The 15,926-nt window shown below is 39.6% G+C and overlaps 1 pseudogene; it reads left to right on the forward strand.

The window, feature by feature from the left end:
- The first annotated feature begins 1,007 nt into the window (after positions 1 to 1,007).
- On the forward strand, positions 1,008 to 15,437 carry LOC117025758 (heat shock 70 kDa protein 1-like; annotated as a pseudogene).
- Positions 15,438 to 15,926: the final 489 nt, after the last annotated feature.

Raw genomic sequence — 15,926 nt, forward strand, 5'->3', positions numbered from 1 at the left:
CAGATAACAATATGGGAGACAGTGAGAGTATGGGAACAGAATGAAAGAAATGAGAAAACAGAAAATTTTTAAAGAGAGTGCTGTAAAGAGAGTGAGTGAAGGGCCGGCCTGGTGGCTCAGGCGGTTAGAGCTCCATGCTCCTAACTCCAAAGGCTGCCGGTTCGATTCCCACAGGGGCCAGTGGGCTCTCAACCACAAGGTTGCCGGTTCGACTCCTCAACTCCCGCAAGGGATGGTGGGCTCCGCCCCCTGCAACTAAGACTGAACACGGCACCTTGAGCTGAGCTGCCGCTGAGCTCCCGGGTGGCTCAGTTGGTTGGAGCGCATCCTCTCAACCACAAGGTTGCCGGTTCGACTCCCACAAGGGATGGTGGGCTGTGCCCCCTGCAACTAGCAACGGCAACTGGACCTGGAGCTGAGCTGCGCCCTCCACAACTAAGATTGAAAGGACCACAACTTGACTTGGAAAAAAGTCCTCGAAGTACACACTGTTCCCCAATAAAGTCCTGTTCCCCTTCCCCAATAAAATCTTAAAAAAAAAAAAAAAAAGAAAAGAAAGAAGTTATTAAAAAAAAAAAAGAGAGAGAGTGAAAACAAGGAGACTGTGATAAAATAGAAATATATAACTATGAGAAGGGAAAAGAGAATATGTGAATGAAAGAAGACGAGACTACTGTGGAAGGGGTGCGACACTAAAATTGAGAATGAAAAACGTGAAAGAATAAGACAAATGTAGAGAAGATGCTGGAAATATGAGATTAAACCTGAGAATAATGTAAAAGAAAGTACAAGAACATTTACGCAGAATAAATGCGGAAATGAGATGAAATAAACTAAGAGGCTTTGGTAATGAGAAAATAATAGTGTGAGATAAAAGAAGGGGAGTAAGAATGAAGCTAGAATGGAAGAGAAATGGGACGGAAATAAAAGGAGACACTGGAGGAAATGACAGATGAAAAACAAGAATGAGAAAAGAGACAGGAGAACATTTGTTTGGAAGGTCCCACATGGGAGAGGCGGATTTGGGAAAGAGCGCAGGCGCACACGCACGCATAGGCATCAGCACACAGTCGGCGCGTGAGTGTAGCATGACTGACTCCTGGCTGTTGCACAGCTATCATGTAGCTGCCAATTGGGGACGGGAGCCGGTCACCGCTGGGCCTAAGGGCAAGCCTCCAGGAGTCAGGTGAGAGCCTGCAGGGCAGGACTCTGCAGAGGCCCCAGAACCTTCAGAATGGAGTGGGCTAGGAGAGGCAGGGCAGGGGGAAATTTGCCACCTCCCTGGTGTCTGGCGCTTTTACCTTTGTGGGGCAGGGAAATGTCTAACCATTTTTATTCCTTTAAAGTTTGCATTTGTTCTAATTTGGCTAACCTCTAGAGTCTCGCAATTAGAGCTTTCAGAGTCCATGATCATTTCTTTACCTTTACCTTGAGATTGGATTTTGTTTGCTGTTTTGTAGCTTAACTGTGAAAAAAGAGGCTTCTCCTTTGTAAGCGCTCATGTGGCCTCATCACTGGCTATACTAAAGTGGGAAGCACTGTACCACGTAGACAGGATGAACCCCCTGTCACTAGGAGAGGGTCCTTGTCATTAGCACATCAGGTCTCCAGAAAGTCTCAGTTTGTTATCTGTTGCCCTGCACCACTCCCACCCCCCGTGTGTTGCACTATTTTACTGTTTAATCAAAGTCTTTGTCACTGCTTTCTAAAAATTCCTTCTGTTGTTTGTTTTACAGATTTTCAACAGGTGTATTGTTAAAAATCACCTATAACCTACAATCGAACGAATGCCTTAGTGGACGTTTAATTAAATTCTATTTTAATGACAAGCAATGCTGCTTTTTAGGGGAGGGAACAGAGTTGCTTTGTCTTTGCTGCACTAAATTAAACAGCTGATTTTGGATCTTGTGCCAAGGATGAATCTTCTCTTCTAGGAAATGTCAGGAATCTTGGGATTTTTGAAAGTGGAACGGCTTATTACAATATCATATAAGCCATTTTTCAAAGAATATTGCATATTCTGTTTTTAGAAGCTTTATATGATTGAATGAAAGTGAATCAATAGGTTTTAAGAATTAGACGGGCACTTGAAGAAGCGAACAAAAGAATTTTTTTTTTTCCCCTAAGCAAATGTGTATTCATGGTACCATCTAAACTAGGAATTTACCCATGGAGAAAATGCCTCGGAATGATTCAGTAAACCTTTCACCATGCAGATTTTTCTCCATGAAAATTTCAGTTTCTTTAGAGGGAAAAAAAAAAGTTACCTTGGTGAAGAAGTTTTTTTTCCTTGAAAGAATAGAAAATTCAATGTGTGGTAATGGAACCATTCCTTCTAGTCTGTGGGCTGGTACGTGGCATTGCTTAGAGCCTCGGATCACAAGAGTTTACTTTAGCAAGTTAAATTGATTTTTTTTCCCCACCAAGTGCTTGCTTCTCCCATGTAAATTGTTCTTTCTTTCTTTCTTCTTTTTGCCTATTAAGCATTTTTAAAAAGTCATTGTTAGTACATGGTGTGTTTTTAAAAACAAGTCACTTGCCTCACTCCGTGTCTTGGTTGCTCCTCTTTGGAAATGTTCTATTAAAAGATTTTAACATGTTACACGTGGAAATCTTTCAAGATCTTCGACTACTGTAAGAAATATACCGGGGTGCCCAAAAAATGTATACAACTGGACACTTTGGTCAGCGTTACTCAAGCAGTAGTTCGCCGTAATGAGAAGTGTCTGGACGCTGATGGTAACCACTTTGAGCACCTCTTGTCATTGCAGAAGTCAAACGTGACTTGTATTCTCTTTTGTTTTCAGTATATATTGAGTATTGCAATTTTAATACAGTTTTCCGTTCTTAAAACGTGTATACATTGTTTTTGGCACCATGGCACCCTCTGTATATGAAATTCAACAAAATGTCTATCCTCTGACTATCTCATGAGTAATTATTTTAATGTAATAATTCCCAATAGATATATTTCTAAATTATTATATTTAATAAGCTATGTTTATTTCTACATTTTTATCTTATAATTTAACTTTTATATCGATATTTATTTGTCTGTTGGTTCCTGTGTGTTTCATTTTTACTCTTTAGAGTTTTGGCATGTTTGAACCAGTATTTCTGTAAATTAATAGTAGGGGTTTTACAAACCACAGAATGTAGAGAGAGCAAAATAACCTTTAAATTGGACAATCCGAGGATTATTTAAAAGATGTTTCCCTCGCAAAAGGAATGAAATAATGTGGCAATTAGAATTGAACTATATAAATGTGTGCTCCAATTGTGAACACTAGAAAGGTGACAGTGTAATGAGATTTGACAGCATCTAGAAAGGTGAAAACTCGTTAACAAGCTAGGATCTGCATTAAAAAAATTGATTAGCATTTTTTTGTATTATATAAGAAGATTGCTTAGTATTTCAGGGAGAGAGCAGCAGTTCTGTAGCATTTAAATCTATTCTGAATTAAAAATGATCAGTTTCAAAAAAATTACAGAAAATTCTTATGCAAATGAAATATAATCAAGCCATGCTTCAGACTCATTATGCATGATGGATACACACTGTAACTTGCTTACTAATTCAGGGAGCAGAGGAATTCCAATTATCATATTGTTTATGCAAGTGCTGTGCCACACTGCTGGAAGTTATATTAAATTGATTACAATAAACGGTGTAAACCAACAAGATGGGTTCTTATCCAACTTGACTTTTATTTTAGATGAAATGATGAGAATTTCCTACTCTCCTGAAAACCTCAGCTTCCTTATGAATGTTGAAAACTTTGAGGTTCTCAAAGATACCAAACTCAAGAAGATGAGAGAGAATATAGATAAGAGTGAACCACTACTGTGTAATGCCTTTGGTAGGAGACATTTGCTTGTTGACCTAAAGTTTTGTTTGTTTACTCGTGATCTGTAATGAGAGATTTCCCTAATGCATTTCTTTAGTGAGTTCATGTCTAGTTGTGAGACTACTTGGTAATGAAATTGCAAATTGGGCTAACCTTTGAAAACTATAATGTTAACATGCCCAAATTTCTCACAGCTTCCAGAGTTTTAACAATTCTTAGGTATATCACAACCTAAAACATCCCTACTGCTCTGTTTCAGCAATTCTTGGTCTGACTTTCGGATTTTGACAACATTGATTAGTTCCGGGTAAAAGCTGACGCTGAGATATCAAAAGTGTTTATTTTTTTAAGTTTTAAGAAGCCAGATTTTTAAGATGCCCTTTTTGATACTGCTTGCCAATTAAGCTAACCTTGGAAGTCCATAATGTCAACACGCTCAAATTTCTTACAGCTTTCAGAGTTTAGAAATTAAAAAAAAAATTTTTAATCAATATTTTTAGCCTTTTTTAAGTTTAGAAACAAAAACAACCCAAGAATGGTTGATTCAGGATAAAAGCCAATGTTGGCATATTAAAAGAGTTTCTTTTTTATTTTGTAAGTTTTATGTGAGAAATTTTAAGATGTCTTTTTCATACTGTGAGGGAGGAAGAAACTTTCCTTTAACCCTTCAAGGTTCTTTTGGCTGATCTAATAATTAAATCTATGTGTTATTAAGCTTCTGTTTGTTTTTCTCCTGTTAATCTGTCTTTTATTACTGTTTCTCAGCCAAGAACCTAGAAGGGTAGAGAGAAAATTATTCCTCCTCCCATACAATGTTGTAGTTCAGAGTTTACCATGGTTAATATTTTGTTATACATCCTTCTAGTGTTTTCACTATGAAAATTCTCCAGTGTTCATTAAAATCCAGTAGAAACGTATTAATGTCTGAATATTATGAAACACAACTGATATTTGTGACCTCGGTGTTTAAACCAATGGTATCTCATTTTATTTTTTTCAATTACAGTTGACATACAATATTATATTAGTTCAGGTATACTACTTAGAGATTAGACATTTATATACCTTATGAAGTGATTACCTCGATAAGTCTGGTACACATCTGACAGCATACGTAATTATTACAATATTACTGACTATCTTCCCTATGTTGCACATTACATCTCTGTGACTATTTTTATAACTGGCAATTTGTACTTCTTAATCTCTTCCCCTTTCTCACACAGTTCCCAAACCCCTCCCCTCTGGCAACCATCACTTTGTTCTCTGTATGTATAAGTCTGTTTCTGTTTTGTTTGTTAGTTTATTTTGTTCTTTAGATTCCACATATAAGTGAGATCATACGGTATTTGTCTTTCTAGTCAGACTTATTTCACATAGCATAATACCCTCTAGGTCCATCCATGTTGTAAATGGTAAGATTTCATTCTTTTCTTTTCTTCCCATTTAACACCAAAATCATCTTTATTACAGTCTGAATAAATCCTGACATGTAAACAACTGCACATGTTGAGGTAAAAGATTACTGTTTTGTATTAATCCATGATTCAGTGAATAGGTTGAATCATATGAAATTGCTGATACTCAGCCATATTAGACCTTCAGAAAAGGTCAAACTAATGTCTTGGACACTTCCAAGATATCTAGTTATTTCTCTACCAGTCAGCAGTCTTTTTATTCTTTTTTTTTGTAACCCATATTTTATTTTGCTTTATTTTTTCACTTTTTAAAAAAATTAGTTTCAGGTGTACAGAACATGTGATACTTAGACGTTTACACCCTTCACCCAAGTGATAACCCCTATCCCCAAATCTACTACTCCTCTGACATCATGTATAACTGTTACAATTCCATGGACTCTTTTCCCTATGCTGTACTCCACATCCCGTGACTATGTATACATACATACACACACACACATATGTGTGTGTGTGTATATATGTGTGTATATACGTGTGTGTGTGTCTGTGTGTGTGTATACGGTATTGGCATAAAAACAGACACATAGATCAATGGAACAGAATAAAGAGCCCAGAAATAAATCCATGCTTATATGGTCATTTAATCTATGACAATAGAAACAAGAATTTACATTGAGGTAAAGACAGTCTATTCAATAAATGGTGCTGGGAAAACTGGACAGACACATGCAAAAAAAAAAAATGAGGCTGGACCACCTCATTAGGCCATATACGAGAATAAATTGAAAATGGATTAAAGATTTAAATGTAAGATCTGAAACCATAGAAGTCTTAGAAGAAAATGTAGGAAGATTTCTTTTTTTTTCTTTATGGTCGAGTAATAATCCATTGTATAAATGTACCACCACTTCTTTATCCAATCGCCTATTGATGGGCACAAGGGTTGCTTCCATATCTTGGCTGTTGTAAATAAAGCTGCAGTGAACATAGGGGTGCATATATCTTTTTGAATTAGTGTTTTTGGATTTCTTTGGATAAATACCCAGGAGTGGAATTGCTGGGTCATAAAGTAGTTCTATTTTTAAATTTTTTGAGGAACCTCCATACTGATTTCCAAAGTGGCTGCACCAGTCTGCATTCCCACCCACAGTGCACGAGGGTTCCCTTTTTCCCCATCCTCACCAACACATGGTATTTGCTGACTTTTTGATAATAGTCATTCTGTCAGGTGTGAGGTGATGATATCACACACGCCTGTGGTTTTGATTTGCATCTCACTGATGATTAGTGATGTTGAGCATCTTTTCACATGGCTGTTGGCCATCTGTATGTCCTCTTTGGAGAAATGTCTATTCAGGTCCTCCAGGGCTTCTTATTTTTTATTAGAAATGTACTGTAATACTCATTAAAACTTCTTTGCTCCTATTTTCTGTTGTTAGTGAATTCCTCAAGAAGGCAAGAAAGTTGTTCCCTTTTTCCTGCTGGAGATTGTTGCAGCTATATGGAGTCAGAGAAGTTTAGGATGAGGTCGCAGTCTCTAGAGCAGGGTTTCTCAAATTCATCACTATTGACATTGAGCTCCGGAATGTTGTGTGTTGTGGGGGACCTATCCTAATGCATTGTAGGTTGCGTCCTTAGTCTTGATGGAACAGGTGTCAGCACTACTGTGGCTAGTTGTGACAACCAGAAATGTCTCTAGACCTCGAAATGTTTTCCGAAGTGTGGGAGGCAAAAACACAGAGGTTGAGAACTGTTGGGATAGAGGGAGAATACTGGTAGGAAAGAGGCAGGGAGATTGGAAGAAGAAAGCAGGGAGAAGGCAAGAGGGATGGAGAATATAGGAGGGAGGGAAGAAGGGAGAGTGAGGAAGAGGCAAGCAGGAGGAGGGAGATTGCTAGGAGAAAGGCAGAAGATGGCAGGGGAGAGCCTACGAGAAGCAGACAACTGAACTGAAAGAGGAAAGCAGGCCTACCGCCCACCCCATTGAAGGAAGTGTGGGGGCTTCAGGTGAGCTAATTCCATGCTCCACTGGAGGGGCCACTGGTCTGCTGTTCCATCCCGTTGTCCCTGTGTGGAAAGGAAGGCTTGGGCTACTGGATCTCCAATTTTTTCTAAGGAGAGCAAAGATCTCTTTTGATTTAAAAAAAAATAGTTTAAGCAAAACCTCCACTTTTTAAATTACAAATAGTTATCAGTGGCCCACTAAGTAAGTGCTGAACACTGTCACAGGCAATTAGTAACATCCAGGCAATGTTCCTTCTGTCGTAGAGCCTCAGTTGAAGTGAGGTGAGACAGACAAGTAAATGTCAGGTTAGGAGTAGTTAGTTATTTGAATAAAAATAAAGCCAAGTAAGAGGGTTTTAGTCAATATGAGATGGTGCAGGAGGCTTCTCTGAGATGAAATAATCATTGAGCTGGTGCCTGAAGACAGTGAGGGGATGAGTTAGGTGAGTTAGGAGCATCGGAGCATTCCAGGCAGAAGAAACAGTAAGTGCAAAGGCCCTGTGGCAGGAGCAGCTTAGGAAGAGCACAGAATTCACAGTGGCTGAGGGTCGTAAGCAAGAAAACGTGGGGTGTGGCCGAGGATGGGATCAGCTGGGTCATGAAGAGCCTCGTGGGCCATGATGCCTCCTTTGGCCTTTAGAGAGTAAGGGAGAGAGCCAGTTGGAAGGTTTTTAACACAGGAATGACTTGTGATGTCCCTTGTACTTCCGCAGTATGGGAATCGCCTGGGTGTTGCCAGATTGTAAACCCCTGAGTCCCACCCCAGACCTATGAAAGCAGAGGCTCTGGGGTGGAGCCCGGGAATCTGCATTACCTACTAGGGTTTCTCAGGTGACTGAAGTAAATGGAAGCACACTGTGAAACGCTGCTTTTGAGGGACTTGTCTGATTAGGGCCGAAAACATGGGAACGGCAAAGGCAGAAGCAGCAAGGTTTGCTGGAAGGCTGTCATACTGTCCTGAGCCAGAAATGTGGGTGACCTGGATCAGGGGATCAGGGTGCTTGTGGCTGTTCACCCCTTAAAATTAGACTTCTTTCTGCTGAACTAGTTTCGCATCTCTAAAACATACAATGTAAGATGTTGGCAGGCTTTAAAGATTAGGAGTACATGTAAAATAATTTGGAAATCTGTTTTTCAGAATGTGATTAAGTCCAATAAATCCGTGATCTGTAGATAGAGTCCTGACTCCCTCCAGGCTGACATTGGCCTCTGATTTAGGGAGATGATACCCTCACCCCCTTCTCAAACACAGGTCGCCATCCTTGTATCGACCTTCCCACTCACACCCTGAGAAAGCACCATCTTGAAAGATAAGATCATTTCAAAGAGGAAACAGTTTTGACTTTTGTATGTACACAGGCAGCCTCTCATTTCACTTCAGGCTCCAGGGGAGGGTGCCGTGCCCTGACTGGACAGGCACCAAGGGCCCCCTTCATTGTATCAGCACCTCTGTCCTTCCTGCTATGTCATAACACCTTAGTCTTGATGTGGTAGGTTTTCACTTTATAGATTGCTTCTATCTGTATTATACTGTGTTTCCCCGAAAATAAGCCCTAGCTGGACCATCAGCTCTAATGCATCTTTTGGAGCAAAATTTAATATAAGACCTGGTATTATGTTATATTATATTATATTATATTATATTATATTATATTATATTATATTATATTATATTATTATATTACAAAGACCTGGTCTTATCTTGTAGTAAAATAAGACCAGGTCTTATATTAATTTTTGCTCCAAAACACGCATTAGAGCTGATGGTCCGGCTAGGTCTTATTTTCGGGGAAACACGGTAGTAGTAATTTTCACAGTGGCCCTGTCTAGGTATTAAAAACTCCATCTTTAAGCAAGTCAGCTGGACCTCAGCAAAGTGAAGTAACTTGTATAAGGTTACTCTTCTCAAGATGTGGTGGAGCCAAAACCGGAATTCCCGTTTTTCGGATCCCATTTCACCACGTGGCAATGTGGGTGTAGGTGTGCTCGTTTGCGAGTGTGTGTTTGTGTTTTATTCCGTAGCTGAACAGCAGTTAGATATGTTCCTTTTTGTTTGTTTTCTTTCTCAAATGCCCAGACACGTTTAGAATAGAGCACTCTTTATCCTTCAAATAATATTATCAATCAGTTAAGGGTACCAAACTGGTGAAAAGAAGGATGCTGTGTTTGCCTGTATACACATGACCCAGCTGAAGAAATAAAACATTACTGTACAGTTGAAGCCCTTTATGCGCCCTCTCTGGTCCTATAATCATCTCTGCCCCACAAGCTATGCTGCATTTTTAAGTCCCACATATTTTTTAAATGAGTGCTCGTATTCAAATATTTACAGTTTAGTTTGTATCTAAGAATAATGGCATACATAAATATGTATATTTTTATACTCGTATATGTATGCTTGTGCATGCAGACGTGTATCTATAAATGTATGCTTGATATTTCAGAAATTGATTTACTGTAATCTTCATTAAGATCAATAATAATATATCGCCTTTCTATTGCAATTTACATTTACAAAACACTTTGAAACATTTCATCGCATTTTACCTTTATGAATTGACACATGTGCCTTAGTCCTCTGGACCTGCAAAGTCTCCAAAAGTCAAATAGATACACGTGTGTGAGCCTGGTGGGTGCAAGGTGATCACTTTTGATATTCCCTTACCCTAGCCATTGTACATCTGCTAGAGAACCATGTCGCAGAATTTTCTTTTTGGAATAGGCATAAATGGGAAGCCATGGGGTATTATGCCGTTTCTGTGCTGTAATCAAATGCACCATCTGCATACATATGTACATCTTAATTCATGACACATTATTAGATATAAAAAGTTGACATGCATCTGACTAAGAGCAACACCTGCAGGTTTCTTGGAAGTTCTTTCCATTTCTTATTAACACTTCTCATATATTAGATTTTCTCCTATGGTTCCTTTCCTATTTCTGGTTAGATAGACCTGGATGAATTATCTTATCTCTTTCTGTTTCCTTTCTTGGGTTTTCCAGAGCCACAATTTGCTCTGGAAAGGGGAAAGAAAAGGCAATTGTTTTTCTTCTGCAGTCTCAGAATGGGTGCGATCATTTTCTGTAGTATATTTCAGGCCGTTAATCTCATCTTCTTAAGCCATCTATGATCTTCAACCTGCTTTTTTCCCTAAGGCTAGATCGTCATTTTTATATTAGGGATAGCACAGCTGCTGGGGGAACGTATGAAGGACTGAGGAATAGTTGAATTAGGAGAGAAGTAAAGTTTACCCTGGACCAGCCAGTGTAGGCTAAGTGATGTAACGAAATGAATGAAATAGGGCTGTAGCCCCAGACTCAGACAGGGAGGCAATCCAGCTATATTTATTAGCAAAATCCTGTGTACCTCAATAGAGAATTCACTTTTGAGAACGGTGGGTAATGACATATCCTGGGTGAAGGCTGACAAATAATATGGTTTTGTTGCGTGGACTTCTTTCTTTACCAAATGCAATACTTATGGTAATTATTATATTTTAAAGAACTGATGATATCCATGAACCTCAAACAGATGGATCTGTCAGTTAAGAAATACCAAACTGATAAAAGGAATAATAGAGTGATTACCTGTGTACACACCACCCAGCTGAAGAAATAAAACATTACTTAGAGTTCAAGGCTTTAGCTCACCGTTTCTGCGGTTTGGAAATCTGAAAATATTTCATTTGGACTAAATGAACTCTCTCAGGCAGCTGGGGCTATGAAAGAGACGATTTGTTCCACAGTCAGCATGCTGCTTGGGAAGGCAGTGGTTAATATTCTATGGATTACCAAAGTTCCAATGTAGGAGGCTTTCTAAGGAGGGGAATTTCAACCCAGGATGCTATGGTTCTGTAGTTCCAAACTTGGTCTCCACGAGCTCTCTCGCAAATTGTCACATTTCAAATTGAGCTTTCCACTTTACGCTGAATATTGGGCTTAAAGCTAGCTGACATATTAACTCAAAAATTACTGCATGAATAGCTTCTCAGAGTAAAGGGTAACTTGACCACCATATAAGATAAGGCAAGCATGTTAAGGAAAGGTAATAAATGAAATTAGATATCATGTCCGAATATAAAAAATGTAGAGTTCCCCCCAGTGATGGAGCCTGTTAACATGGAATCATTTTGACATCATACTTGTAGAACAACAAAATACTTGACGATGTATCATTCTGCATGAACTTGGGTTTGGCTGAGTCTAGTCTGACAACACGGGGGCTGGTGTACGTGTAGTTCAGCTGACTACTTAGCATTGAAAGCAAAAGTAAACATGTAATTCCTGAAAACAAGAGCTGATTTATGAAATAAATATTTTCTGCTTTAGAAAAGAAAGCTTTATGAAATTCAAGAGGGTTTTGTTTTTAAAACATCACTTACTAATTGCATTTAAGCACAAAAATAACTCTTAAGGTTTCCCTCTGTCTGCTCCATACTGTTGCATATCCAATACTTAATTAGATGATTCATTAAATTTATGAATATTTTCAACTCGTGTTAACTATAACTTATTAAATTTTAATTTTAAATGACAGTGTAACAACCTCTTTTGGAGTCACCCTGCTTAGGCTGGCTGTGAGTACAGACATTTATATACAGAGGGTGCCAAAAAAATGTACATACATTTTAAGAAAGGAAAAAAATGTGTTAAAATTGTAATACAGTGAATGACGCTAGCATTCATTTGATTAATGGCATCTTTTGAGTGAATGTCATACTATACATTGTTGCCATAATTCAATTCAACTTTGAAAAGTAATACATAGATAACGTCTCTTAAAATATATGCATTTTTTGTCACCCCGGCTATTTTGCCTATACAACTGGAGGTACGTACACGCATGGAACAACTGAAAAGCTTGTCTTCCTTCTCCTCTCTACTCATCTTCAGCCCAGGTATAACTTACCCACCAACTTAGCTTGTTTTTGGCACTCTGCACATAGGAGGTATTCAGCAAATGCTAAGTGGTGAATGTATTTCTATTTGAGCAGCCAGTGTAGGCACATGAATAGCTGCAAGATATTAAAAAGTCAGCTGTTTCAGCTCTGTCAATAAGAATCTGTGCAATCTTGGGCCATCCCTTTTTTTCTTTTTTACCCATTCCCTGGCCCTCTCCTCTTTGACAACCGTCAGCTTGTTCTCTCTATCTGTGGGTCTGTTTCTGTTTTGTCTTGTTTGTTCATTTGTTTTGTTTTGTGTTGTTTTTTTAGATTCCACCTATAAGTGAAATCTATGGTATTTGTCTTTCTCAGTCTGACTTAGCATAATATTCACTTAGCATAATATTCTCTAGGTCCATTCATATTGTAGCAAATGGTAAGATTTCATTCTTTTTTTTATTATTATTTCATTGGGGAAGGGGAACAGTGTGTACTTCTAGGCCTTTTTTCCAAGTCAAGTTGTTGTCCTTTCAGTCTTAGTTGTGGAGGGTGCCGTTCAGCTCCAGGTCCAGTTGCCATTGCTAGTTGCAGGGGGCGCAGCCCACCATCCCTTGCGGGAGTCGAGGAATCGAACTGGCAACCTTGTGGTTGAGAGGATGCACTCCAACCAACTGAGCCATCCGGGAGCTCAGTGGCAGCTCAGCTCAAGGTGCTGTGTTCAATCTTAGTTGCAGGGGGCGGAGCCCACTATCCCTTGAGGGACTCGAGGAGTTGAACTGGCAACCTTGTGGTTGAGAGCCCACTGGCCCATGTGGGAATCGAACCGGCAGCCTTCAGAATTAGGAACATGGAGCTCTAACCACCTGAGCCACCAGGCCAGCCCCTCATTCTTTTTTATAGCTGAGTAATTGGGCGTCTCTTGGCTTCAGTTTGCTTACCTGTCATCTGAATGTCTTAGATCCAGTGGTTTCTGAAAACCAGCCCAGGATTAACCTTCTATAGTTCCATGACTCACCCCTTCTCATTCTGCCTACTGTCTCATTTCCATCTTTATCTCCAGTGGAGATACTATCATATAAGTTACCTTCATGCCAGTCAGCTGAGTATTTGCTATACTTTCAGTTTTTAGATTCATTAATAACTTCTGTATTGACATTTGGTAAAAAATAAATGCTTTTTCCTGTAAACTGAGAACATTGCTGCATATTTGAAATCTGGATCATCAAGCTAAACACACTTCTGGTTAGGAATGGTCCTTGCCTTCCTGGCCCTCAAATTTTCCCTATAAACATTTCCTGGCTTCTCCCATTTAGAACTTTGATGGTGAGGAAGGACTGGCTACCAGATCTCCACCTGCTACAAAATCCTTGTGTCACTGAGGGCCACTCAGTTCCCATGTGGCACCTGAGTTTCACCAACTGTCAAATCAGGGAGCTTTATTTGAGATATCTCAAATCCGTTATATTCTGATTCTCTATGAATCTGTGTTTGGGGATACTCATGATTTAAAGACAAGGAAAGACAAAATAACTTTTTATAAGCGTGTACTATGCACCAAAATGGTAGGTATACTTTAGAGGTAAGGAAACTGAGGACCAGAGAGGTTAGAAAGCAAATGCAGAATCATTAAACTAACAGAGCTACAAGCAGCAGAGTCAGGACTTGATTCTCTCAGTCTGTCTTCTTCTGTAAGCATAGTAGCTGGACAGGTAAATTGGATCCATTTCATTCTAGGTGATGGGGAACAAGTTTTTGAGCAAGGGTTAGTGTAATAAAGGGCATAACTGAAAGAGGTCTGTGTAATAGTGTTTCTAGAAGACAGCAGTCGTATTTCAATCATTCCTTTGCTTTCAACATCCAACACAGTATTTAGCAAATGGTAGAGACACAATTGATGTATATTGAATGAATGGATGGTTGGATAGATAAATGAATGTTGATGGTGAATAAGTCATGAAATCAGAGAAAGGAAATGTGCTAGTGATAATGCTAATAAGTAATAAAACTTTGAACTAGAGGGGTGGTGGTGGATAAGGACACATAGAAAGAGGAAAAATTGCCTGGACCAGGAAAGCAATTAGATGTGGGCATGAGTGAAGCCACAAATGACCCCAAGGTTTTGAAGCCTTGTTGTTTGCCATTGATACTTCTGGTGGTCACCTTGTAGTCCGGCATCTATAACCAAGTGCAGTGGAGGTCTGCCAACAATAGAAAACAAATGGAACGCAGTACTACCTGAATCAGTCATCACACCGAATCCATTTATATTTGACTTTGACGCACGTAAGGACCAAAATACAGTGAAAGGGAGGTGGTGGAGAAAATAGAGGACATAGACCTCATGTAGAGGTGAACAAGTGGCTGTTGTTGACACTGATTTCTTTTAAACTCTTTTCTGCCGTATTTCCCCCCTTTTCTTTCTTTAATCAAGATGTCTGCCGATTGATTGGTATTGAATTGGGTACCACACAATCGTGTGTAGGGGTTTTCCAGCACAGGAAAGTAGAGATTATTGCCAGTTAACAAGGCAACTGTACCAGTCCAAATTATGCAGCTTTCGCAAAGGGAACACCTCATTGATGAGGTTCCTGAGAACCAAGAGGTGATCGAACCTGCCCAGTACCATCTTTGATGCCAGGAGGCTGATTGGTCACAAGTTTGATGATGCTACAGTTCAGTCGGAATGAAGCACTTGGCCTTTCCAAGTGATTTGTTAAAACGGAAAGCCCAAAGGAATTGTAGAATATAAAGGGAATAATGTTTTTTCTCAAAGATGTCTTCCATGCTTCAAAGCAAGATGAAAGAGTTTGCCGGAGCCTTTTTAGGGTGAAAAAAGTAGAAAAGGCAGTAATTACTGTTCCAGCCTACTTACATGATTCACAGTGCCAGGCCACCAAGGATGCAGGGACCATCGCTGACCTTAATATCTTGAGAATCATTAATGAGCCTACTGCAGTAGCCATCGTCCGTGGCCCGGATTTGGGGGGGAAAAAAGTTTGAAAAAGAGAAACACATGTTGATCTGCAGCGTGGGTTAGAGGCTCCTTTGATGTAGCTGCTGAAAACATCCAGGATGACATCTTTGAAGTAAAATCCACAGCTTATAATAGCCACCTGTATGGGGCAAACTTTGCTAAACGTATCGTGAATCACCCAGTTGGAGAGTTCCAATGCAAACCCGAGAAGGATACAGCCTCCGACAAGCAGGCAGCGTTCTGCCTCCAGATGGCCTGTGAGAAGACGAAATGTATCTTGTTTCTTTGCTCATGCCAGGATTGACATTGATTCATTCTAAAGGGATGTGGATTTCTACACTTCCATTTCCTGAGCCCACTTTTAGCAGCTCAATGCTTTTCTCTTCCGTGGTACCTTGAAGCTAGTAGAGAAATCACTGAAGGTGGCCAAACTTGACAAAAGCTCGATTAATGAAATTATGCTAGTGCGTGGTTCCACTTGTATCCTACAGTTCAAACAATTGCTGCAAGATTTCTTGAATGGAAAGGAGCTCAATGAGACCATCACTGGTGAGGAGGCAGTGACCTATGGCACAACTGCATAAGCAGCTATTCTCCTGGGTGACAAATCAGAGAATGTGCGAGATCTCCTGCTCGTTGATGTTCCCCCTTTCTCTCTGAGCATTGAATCAGCAGGGGACATGTGACATTCCTTGTCAAGAGAAACACCACCATTCCTAGAAAGGAAACCCAGATGTTCACAACCTACTCTGACAACCAGACCACTGTCTCAGTGAAAGTGTAGGAGGGAGAA

The sequence above is a fragment of the Rhinolophus ferrumequinum genome, chromosome X (genome assembly GCF_004115265.2).
Source record: "Rhinolophus ferrumequinum isolate MPI-CBG mRhiFer1 chromosome X, mRhiFer1_v1.p, whole genome shotgun sequence".
In the NCBI taxonomy this organism is placed as follows: Eukaryota; Metazoa; Chordata; class Mammalia; order Chiroptera; family Rhinolophidae; genus Rhinolophus; species Rhinolophus ferrumequinum.